This window comes from Jaculus jaculus, chromosome 5 (genome assembly GCF_020740685.1).
Source record: "Jaculus jaculus isolate mJacJac1 chromosome 5, mJacJac1.mat.Y.cur, whole genome shotgun sequence".
NCBI lineage: Eukaryota > Metazoa > Chordata > Mammalia > Rodentia > Dipodidae > Jaculus > Jaculus jaculus.
In genome coordinates, this window is record NC_059106.1 from 114,657,976 (window position 1) to 114,669,430 (window position 11,455).

An 11,455-nucleotide genomic window follows, 5' to 3' on the forward strand; every position below is an offset into this window, starting at 1 on the left:
TAGACACATGTGCCACCTTGTGCATCTGGCTTATATGGGTTCTAGAAAATGGAACCTGGGTCCTTAGGATTTGCAGGCAAGTGCCTTGACCTCTAAACCATGTCTCCAGCCTAGGTGCAGTTTTAGTAATACAACTGGACTCAACTTGAATATGTCAATCTATATATTATCTACCCCTGAAAAAAATCTACAATGAAATCATTAGAACAGTGACATAACAGTTTAGATCACTATTATTTTTTTTTAAAATTTTTATTAACATTTTCCATGATTATAAAATATATCCCATGGTAATTCCCTCCCTCCCCACCCCCACACTTTCCCATTTGAAATTCCATTCTCCACCATAGTACCTCCCCATTACAATCATTGTAATTACATATATACAATATCAACCTGTTAAGTATCCTCCCCTCTTCCTTTCTCTACCCTTTATGTCTCCGTTTTAACTTACTGGCCTCTGCTACTAAGTATTTTCATTCTCACGCAGAAGCCCAGTCATCTGTAGCTAGGATCCACATATGAGAGAGAACATGTGGCGCTTGGCTTTCTGGGCCTGGGTTACCTCACTTACTATAATCCTTTCCAGGTCCATCCATTTTTCTACAAATTTCATAAATTCATTTTTCTTTACCGCTGAGTAGAACTCCATTGTATAAATGTGCCACATCTTCATTATCCACTCATCTGTTGATGGACATCTAGGCTGGTTCCATTTCCCAGATATTATAAATTGAGCAGCAATAAACATGGTTGAGCACGTACTTCTAAGGAAATGTGATGAGTCTTTTGGATATATGCCTAGGAGTGCTATAGCTGGGTCATATGGTAGATCAATCTCTAGCTGTTTTAGGAACCTCCACACTGTTTTCCACAATGGCTGGACCAGATTGCATTCCCACCAGCAGTGCAGAAGGGTTCCTTTTTTTCCACATCCCCGCCAACATTTATGATCATTTGTTTTCATGATGGTGGCCAATCTGACAGGAGTGAGATGGAATCTCAATGTAGTTTTAATCTGCATTTCTCTGATGACTAGTGACGTAGAACATTTTTTTAGATGCTTATATGCCATTCGTATTTCTTCCTTTGAGAACTCTCTATTGAGCTCCATAGCCCATTTTTTGATTGGCTTGTTTGATTCCTTATTATTTAACTTTTTGAGTTCTTTGTATACCCTAGATATTAATCCTTTATCAGATATATAGCTGGCGAAGATTTTTTCCCATTCTGTAGGTTGCCTCTTTGCTTTTTTCACTGTGTCCTTTGTGGTGCAAAATCTTTGTAATTTCATTAGGTCCCAGTGGTTAATCTGTGGTTTTATTGCCTGAGCAATTGGGGTTGTATTCAGAAAGTCTTTGCCAAGACCAATATGTTGAAGGGTTTCCCCTACTTTTTCCTCTAGCAGTTTCAGAGTTTCTGGTCTGATGTTAAGGTCTTTAATCCATTTGGACTTAATTCTTGTGCATGGAGAGAGAGAAGAATCTATTTTCATCCTTCTGCAGATATATATCCAGTTTTCAAAACACCATTTGCTAAAGAGGCTGTCTCTTCTCCAATGAGTATTTTTGGCATTTTTATCGAATATCAGGTGGCTATAGCTACTTGGGCTTACATCTGGATCCTCTATTCTGTTCCACTGATCTACATGTCTGTTTTTGTGCCAGTACCATGCTGTTTTTGTTACTATGGCTCTGTAGTATAGGTTAAAATAAGGTATGGTGATACCACTAGCCTCTTTTTTGTTGCTCAGTATTATTCTAGATATTCGAGGTTTTTTGTGATGCCAAATGAATTTTTGGATTGTTTTTTCTATTTCCATGAAGAAAGCCTTTGGAATTTTGATAGGGATTGCATTAAATGTGTAGATTGCTTTATTGATTCTTCCAATCCAGGAACAAGGGATGTTTCTCCACTTTCTAGTGTCTTCTGCAATTTCTCGCTTGACTGTTTTAAAGTTCTCATTGTAGAGATTCTTTACTTCCTTGGTTAGGTTTATTCCAAGGTACTTTATTTTTTTTGATGCAATTGTGAATGGGAGTGATTTTCTGATTTCATCCTCTGTGTGTTTGTTGTTAGCATATATGAAGGCTACTGATTTCTGTGTATTTATTTTGTATCCTGCTACATTGCTGTAGGTTTTGATCAGCTCTAACAGCTTGCTAGTAGAGTCTTTAGGGTCCTTTATGTATAGAATCATATCATCTGCAAATAATGATAACTTGATTTCTTCCTTTCCAATTTGTATCCCTTTTATGTGTGTCTCTTGCCTTATTGCTATGGCTAAGACTTCCAAAACTATATTAAATAAAAGTGGGGACAGTGGACACCCTTGTCTTGTTCCTGATTTTAGTGGAAAAGCTTCCAGTTTTTCCCCATTTAATAATATGTTGGCTGTAGGCTTATCATAAATAGCCTTTATTATATTGAGATATGCTCCTTCTATTCCCAGTCTCTGTAGGACTTTTATCATGAAGGGATGTTGGATTTTGTCAAATGCTTTCTCTGCGTCTAATGAGATGGTCATGTGATTTTTGTCCTTCAACCCGTTTATGTAATGTATTACATTTATAGATTTGCGTATGTTGAACCAAGCCTACTTGGTCAGGGTGAATGATCTTTTTGATATATTCTTGTATTCTGTTTGCCAATATTTTGTTGAGAATTTTTGCATCTATGTTCATGAGGGAGATTTTGTCTGTAATTTTCTTTTTTTGTTCTATCTTTGCCTGGTTTTGGTATCAGGGTGATGCTGGCCTCATAGAAGGAGTTTGGTAGAATTCCTTCTTTTTCTATTTCCTGGAAAAGCTTAAGAAGCAATGGTGTTAGCTCTTCCTTAAAAGTCTGGTAAAATTCAGCAGTGAATCCGTCCAGGCCTGGGCTTTTTTTAGTTGGGAGATTATTGATAACTGTTCGGATCTCCATGTTTGTTATAGGTCTATTTAAGTGATAAATCTCATTTTGATTTAATTTAGGTAGGTCATACAGATCAAGGAAATCATCCATTTCTTTCAGATTTTCATACTTTGTGGAATATATGCTTTTATATTATGTCCCTATGATTTTTTGAATTTCTCTGGAATCTGTTGTGATGTTACCTTGTTCATCTCTGATTTTATTAATTTGTGTCTCTTCTCTCTTTCTTTTGGTCAGATTTGATAAGGGTTTATCAATCCTGTTTATCCTTTCAAAGAACCAACTCTTTGTTTCATTTATTCTTTGGATTGTTCTTTTTGTTTCTATTTCATTAATTTCTGCCCTAATCTTTATTATTTCTTCCCGTGTACTGATTTTTGGTTTGCCTTGTTCTTCTTTTTCCAAGGCTTTAAGGCGAAGCATTAGGTTGTTTACTTGCGACCTTTCTAATTTCTTAATATAGGCACTCAAGGCTATAAATTTACCTCTTAGAACTGCCTTCATTGTGTCCCAGAGATTTTGGTAGGTTGTGTTCTCATTATCATTTGACTCTATAATTTTTTTGATTTCCTTTTTGATTTCTTCATTGACCTATTCATCATTTAGTAGTGTATTGTTTAGTTTCCATGATTTTGTGTATGCTCTATAGCCTTTCTTGCTACTGATTTGTAGTTTAATTCCATTGTGGTCAGATAGAATGCAAGGAATTATTTCAATTTTCCTGAATTTGTTAAGATTTGCTTTGTGTCCTAATATATGGTCTATTTTAGAGAATGTTTCATGTGCTGCTGAAAAGAATGTATATTCTGCAGCCTTTGGATGAAATGTCCTGTATATATCTGTTAAGTCCATTCCTTCTGTGACCTCATTTAGTCCAGATGCCTCTCTGTTTATTCTTTCCCGGGATGACCTGTCAATTGATGAGAGTGGGGTGTTAAAGTCACCCACCACCACTGTGTTTGGTGTTATCTGTGACCTTAGTTCTAATAGTGTTTGTTTGACGAATTTGGGAGCCCCCATGTTAGGTGCATATATGTTTAGGATTGTAATGTCCTCCTGTTGGAGTGTGCCCTTAATCAATATAAAGTGACCTTCCTTATCTTTCTTGACTAACGTCGGACTAAAGTCTACCCTGTCTGATATTAGGATAGCAACCCCTGCTTGTTTTCTAGGCCCATTTGCTTGAAACACCATCTTCCAACCTTTCACCCTAAGATAATGTCTATCCTTTGTAGAAAGGTGAGTTTCTCGGAGACAACAAATTGTAGGATTCTGCTTTTTAACCCAGTCTGAAAATCTATGTCTTTTCGTTGGGGCATTGAGGCCGTTGATATTAAGAGATATTATTGAAAGGTGTGTATTTTTGTTTGCCATTTTTGTGTGTGTGTGTGTTTCTGGTTCTACCTGCACTCTCTTCTGTTAACTAGTATTTGAGTATTGCTTGTTTTTTCTAGGTTCCTTATATGTGTGCTTTTCCTTTTGTTCAGCATGGAGGATTCTATCAAGTATTTTCTGTAGAGCTGGTTTTGTCTTCAAATACTCCTTTAACCTGCTTTTGTCATGGAATGTCTTTATTTCTCCATCTATTTGAGTGGATAACTTTGCAGGATAAAGTAGCCTTGGTTGACAGTTGTTATCTTTCAGAACTTGGAAAATATCACTCCAAGACCTTCTTGCTTTAAAAGTTTGTGTTGAATAATCTGCTGTAATCCTGATGGGCTTGCTTTTGTAGGTAACTTGATTTTTCTCTCTAACTGCTTTCAATATTTTTTCTTTGGTGTGTGTGTTTGGAAGTTTGATTATAATATGGTGAGGAGAGGTTCTTTCTGGGCTTCGTCTGGCTGGGGTTCTAAAGGCTTCCTGTATCTGCATTGGCACCTCTTTCCCAATTTGGGGGAAATTTTCTTCTATGATTTTGTTGAAGACGCCTACTATGCCTCTGGAGTGGAGTTCTTCTCCTTCTATTATGCCCTGAATTCTTATATTGGATCTTTTCATAGTGTCCCGAATATCTTGAAATTCCCACTCATACTTTTCTATAAGTTTGTCTTTCTCTTTGTTGGACTGCATTAGGTCTGCCACCTGGTCTTCTAGCTTAGATATTCTGTCCTCTCCCTCATCCATCCTACTGGTGAGATTTTCTACAGAGTTTTTTATTTCATTAACTGTGTTCTTCATTGGTAGTAATTCTGACTGGTTTTTCTTTATTATTTCTATTTCCTTATTTATGTCTTGTATTGCCTTCTTTATTTCATGAAATTAGTGTCCTGCATCTTCTTTGATTCCTTTGATTTCCTCTTTAAGTTCCTCTTTGACTCCTTTGATTTGTTCTCTGACTTCTTTGAACATATTTACAATCATTCTTTTGAACTCTTTCTCAGGCATTTCCTCTAACTCTTTCTCACTGGTGGACATTTCTGATGCATTAATACTTTTAGGTGGGTTTATATCGTCTTGCTTTTTAGTGTTTCTTGTGTTATAATGTATATATTTTTGCATCTTGGATTAAGTTAATGCTTGGATTTTCTAGATAGCTGTGTATTCTTAGCTGTATCAATTGATTTGATGTAATATATTTTCAGGGTAGGACCTTAAGGTGTTAGGTGTGGCTCTTAAGACTCTCAGAGTATCTACAAAGATGTTCTTAGGGGTTGAGTTTCCCTGCTATAGGAGTATTCAAGCAGGCTGAGTGGAATAAAATACAGGTAGATTCTAAAATTTAACTAAACACTGTACACATTCAATCAAAAACAGCCCCAAGTATGTATGCAAGAGTAGTTATTATAACGACCAGATCCTCTATCAACAAAGAGGTTAAGATTTCTGGTCTGTTGAGGGATCCAAGTCAGCTTGCGACCAAGTGAGACCCTTCCCTGGTGCAATCCCAGGTACCTTGGATGATTTTGGTCTCAGTCAAGTTGCTGCCTGGGTTGTCGGGCTGCTGTTCTGATTTCTGGAGCTGGGCACTTGCTTTTCCTGCGGGGCAAACCGAGCCTGGCAAGTGTGGCCCTGCAGATCAGCACCCCTGCTGCTGGAACTGCTGCTGTTCAAGCTACCCCTACTGGGACTGTAGCCACTGCTGCTGAAGGTGTTGCTGCTGGACCCACCACTGCTGCTGCCTCTGGTGCTGCTGTAGCTGCCACTGCTGGAGCCACCACTGCTGCTGAAGCTGCTGCTGCTGTGTCCACTGCCGCTGCTCCCCCTGAAGCTGTTGCTGCCGAGTCTGCTGCTGCTGCCACTCCTGGGTCTGCTGCTGCTGGGGCTGCTGTTACCGGTGCTGGAGCTGCTGATGTTGCTGCCGAACTCTGCTCCTGCTTGGGTCCCGCTGTTGGCGTGGCCGGGTTCTGGGCTGCTGCTCTGTTCACCGGAGCTGGGCTCAGGCAGTGGAGGAGGGGAGGGAGCTGCAGCTGCTCTGGTTCTCTCGCTGCTCCAAGCATTTTTCTACCTCGCGGTCTGCTCCTCCTTTGCTCGCTGCCGCTCTCCCCTCACGTTTCCCGAGTTGCGGAGAGCACGGTGTGAGGGGAAGTGCCCACACCTGGCTTTTCCTGCGGCTGGAGCCACGTCTGGCGGCTTTCCGGTGCGCCGCGGCTGCGGTGGTTGGCTGAGCTGACAGAGCTGCTTTTCCCGCCTGTGCGGGCTCTGGATGCTCTGGAACTCTTCTACTTCTCTGCTGCCGCTTCAATTTCCTATACACCTCACATTTTAGTAAAAGTGTGTATTTTGCTGAGTTTTTTTGGTCTTTTTTCCCCCCCTAGGCTGCTTTGGCGTGGTACCTACGCCACCATCTTAACCGGAAGTCTGTTTTTGCATCTTTTCTACACAAGTCCTTGGGCTATAATTATTTGAGTTGTTTGTCATTTTGACATATGATTTATGAATATTTTCTCTCATTGTGTAGATTTTTACTCTCTTGATAATGTTCTTGAGAGTATATATATATATTTTATTTTGAAGAAGTCTAGTTTATCTATTATTTTGCTGCTTATATATAAGAATCTATGGTCAAATGTGAGGTCATGAATATTTACCTCTGTGCTTTCTTCTAAGAATTTTACTCTTTTATTTAGTAATTAATGACCCATTTTAAAAGATCCAGTCCCACAAGGTCTTGATTACAAGTTTTGAAATAGGATAGTGTGAATCTTCCAACTTTCTTTTTTTTCATTTCAGGAAACTTCTGGCTGTTTTGAATCTTCTTCAAATTGCATATGAACTTGAGATTTAACTTTTTTTTTTTTTTTTTTTTTACTAAGAAGGTTGGATGCTTTGGAAAATGCCAGCATGAATACTACTCAAATCTGTATTCTAACTAAAGCAAACAAGCAAACAATCAGAAGACTGAATTTTGTTTTGCATTAGATCTGTATGTTGCTTTGGATATGTTAACAACTTTACAATAATAGACCAACTTATCTGTACACACAATTTCCATTTTGGTTTTTTTTTTCTTTCAGCAATATATTCCAATTTTCTGTGAAGTTTTTACTAAATTTATTCCTAGGTATCTTATTCATTTAGCTGCTGTTGCAATTTTTTTAAAAGTTCTTTTCAGATCGTTCATTGCTGGTGTTTAAGTGCACAGTTGATTTTTATGTGCTGACCTTGTATTCTTCAGCTTTCCTCAATTTGTTTAAGTAGCTTTTTTTTTTTTAATTTAAAGGCAGGAATGGTGATTCATGCCTTTATTTAGTTAATTAATTTATTTAAGAGAAGGGGGGGAGAGAGAAAGAGGGATTGGTGCGGGGGGGGGGGGCGGGAAGCAGCAGAGAGAAAGAGAGAATGGGCACGCCAGGGCCTCCAGCCACTGCAAACGAACCCCAGATGCATGGGACCCCTTGTGCATCTCACTTACATGGGCCCTGGGGAATTGAACTGGGGTCCTTAGGCTTCACAGACAAACACCTTAACTACTAAGCCATTTCCCCAGCCCCACTTTAGTAGTTTTTTAATGAAATCTTTGAAATTTTTCTATGTACAAGATTATATCACGTATGGATAAGGACAGTGTTACTTCTTTCATTCAAAATTGAATGCTTTAAATTTCTTTCTTTCTTTCTTTTTTTTGAGGTAGGGTCTCACTCTAGCCCAGGCTGACCTAGAACTCACTATGGAGTCTGAGGGTGGAATTGAACTCACTGTGATCCTCCTACCTCTGCCTCCCGAGTGCTGGGACTAAAGGTGTGTAACACCATGTCAGGCTTTAAATTTCTTTTTGTTGTCTAATGCTCTAGATAGAACTTTTAGTACAATGTGGGCCAATGTTGGTACACTGGGCACTGTCTGTTTCTTACTATGGAGTATGATGCTGACAGGGGTTTTCAACAATGCTGTCTTTTTATGTTAAAGAGGTTTCTTTTTAGTGCTTGTTTCCCTGGCTTTTTGATGATAGCAATGTTTTTGTCAAGTGATCATTTGGGTATCAATTGAGTAGCTATGTGGTTTTCATTCTTCTATTGATATAATATATTATACTTACTGTTTTATCATGTTGGGCTATTCTTGCATATCCAGGCTAAATCTCATTTATTCATCATATAAGCTTCTTGTAATATGCTATTGTGTTCAATTCACAAGTATTTTTGATGTGTTATTGCTTTGTGATTTTATTTCCCTGTGATGTCTTTATCTGATTTTGTATGAGAGCCATGCTAATGTGGTGGAATGATTTAGGCAGCATTCCTTCCTCTTCTTGTTTTGGGAAGTGTTTACAAAGGATTCCTATTAATTGTACTTTAAATATTTGATAGAATTCACCTGTGATGCTCATAGCCCTGGAATTTTCTGTGTTGGATTTAATTTTTTTGATTAATAATTTGATGTACTTGATCTCTCTATTTGTCATAGGCATGTTCAATTTTTCCTTTAATCAGCTTTAGTAATTTGTGTGTTTGTAAGATTTTTTTTGTTAGCATGTACGTACATGTTCATAATCTTTTTTATCTTGTTACTGTTAGTAGTAATGTTCTCACTTTCACTTATAATTTTATTGCGTAACAATCAGTCTGTTTGACTCAAATTTATTGTTCCTTTCAAAGAGCCAACTTTTTCTTTCACTGATTCTCTATTGTTTTATTTTACATTTTAACTTTTTCTAATCTTTATTACTTCCATCTTTCTGATGGATTTGTGTTTGTTCTCATTATTATAATTTCCTGAGATCTAAAATTAGTTTATTCATTAGAAATCTTGGTTTTTGTAAAATGTAGGTATTTGATGCTATAAGTTTCCCTCTGAATGCTGCCTTCACTGTATCCCCTAAGACTTGATGTATTTGGTCTTTATTTACATTCATCTCTAGCATTTTATATTTTCCTTGATCCATTGATTGTTTAATAATGTATTGTTCAATTTCTACAAATCATGAAGTTTCCATTTTTTCTTTTGCTATTGAATTTTAATTTCATTTTTTGTGGTAAGGAATGATACTTTGTATAATTTCAATATTTTGTTTATTGAGATTTATGTAATAGTTTAAATACGGTTTATCTTAGAGAATATCCCATGAGTATTTGAGAAGAATATGTACTCATTGTGCTAATTTTGGGTAAGGTGTTCTAAATTGCTTTATTTGCTCTAGCTGGTTTACCTGAGACATCAATTTTTATAATATTTTATTTTATTTGCAAGCAAAGAGATACAGACAGAAGACAGAGAATGAATGGACAAGTCAGGACTTCTAGCCACTGCAAACAAACTCCAGATGCATGTACTACTTTGTGTATTTGGCTTTACGTAGGTACTAGGGAATTAAGTACACTTGTTAGACTTTGCAGGCAAATGCCTTAACCTCTGAGCCATGTCTCCAGCCTGAGATTTCTATTTTTATGTTGTTCTTTGGTTTAGATGTGCTCTTAATCACTAATATATGAGATATTGAGTTTTCAAATTTCTCCTATCCAGTTTGTCAATATTTATTTAATATGTTTTGGAGCTCTAGTGTTGGTTCATATATATTTACAATAGTTCTATATTCTGATGAATTGTCATTTTTTTTTATCAATATGTAATATCCATCCTTATCTGTTGATCACAATTGATCAGTGATTTATAATCTTGAATGTTGGGGACTTCATAGGTCCTTCCTATCAATGGCTCAATGTGGGTTGTATCTGCCTGAGGTAAAAGGTAAGACAATATTGCTGAAGACATTACATGCTGCTGATGTAGAACATCAAGAGATCCAGATGAATCTGGAAGGAAGCCAATTCCTAGATGGTTACCCATATAGTGCTGAAAAGTGCTGCATGAATTGCTGGGGGAAATGACCAACAAAGTTGCGAGCAAGCAAGGGTCACTGTTATATGAAAGAAACCAGTCTGACAAGATGTATACACCTGTGCAATAGTGGCACACAGCCAAGGTGGGTAACCAATGGCTCTCAGATTGACTAAGAGATCTGCTCAGTGGAAAAAAACCCATAGCTGGAACTGGGAACCAAACCATAATCCTATGGAGACCAGGATCATGGACTCTAATGATATGCTCTATCTAGTCTTTGGCCAAAAGTGAGGCTACACTCATCAAAAATCTCTCTAAAATAACAATGCCTATTTCTTTTAACCTATCCTGATCTCTGTCTCCCTTAGAGAATCTGTTTTTATTTTTCAAAAAGCAGTGAGAGCAGAAGACAATCAAAATCTATCAATAAGACACGAATAGATAGCTGAGTCACTGGCAGGAGATGAATTCACCCCTAGCACAGCAGCTAGGGACCAGGTGAAAACACAGAAGAATTAGCAAGATGAACAAGAGTGCTGTGTCCATGGCGAGTCTGATAACTTGCTCCAGAGTGATGGAGACAGAAAGTGATGATACTAAAAAATGCACCAAAGCAGAAAACCAGAAACTGCTGAGGGTTCAACTATAAGGTAGGCTTAAAGCACAACCACCAAGGCTCAGGAAATTTTGCAGAAGAGGGAGCAGAAAGAATGTAAGAGCCACAGGGTAGGAGGGAATATCCAGAGCCATTGCACCCCCCTCCCCAACAATGAAATGACTGACTGCTGCTCTCACAACTCATAACCCATAACTCCATGTTCAATACCAGCAATCCTACTGAGGATGGCCCTCAGTGGAGTGGCGGCAGGGAGGAGGTAAATGATGGTACCAATACATACACAGATTCTAGTTAATAAAGGAAAGAAAAATGCCATGGACTTAAAGATTTATTTCATTTTTTCAGAGCCTCCATTGGATTCTACTCATAGGAGATGTCTGAAAATGGACAATAAATAGACTCTTATGGAGATCTGTCTGGCTTTGTTCTCATATTTGTCTGGTCACAGTTAACTTGCAGTGATATGGAACTTAAAGAAATCCTTTGATCTTGCTCCATGTGAGTGCTGCAGGTGCTATGGGGGTGCTTTGAACTTTATTGTGTTGTGTCCCATTTCTTCTGCTTCTGAGAGTCTTTCCAGCAAAAGTTTGACTAGATGGTTGGCTATTGTGCTCTGGCAGGCTCTGCACCTCCTCTTCCAGGGGATCCCAGAAACTCTTATGCTGGTTTTGTGTGTTTGCCAGTACATTTGTTTAATGAACA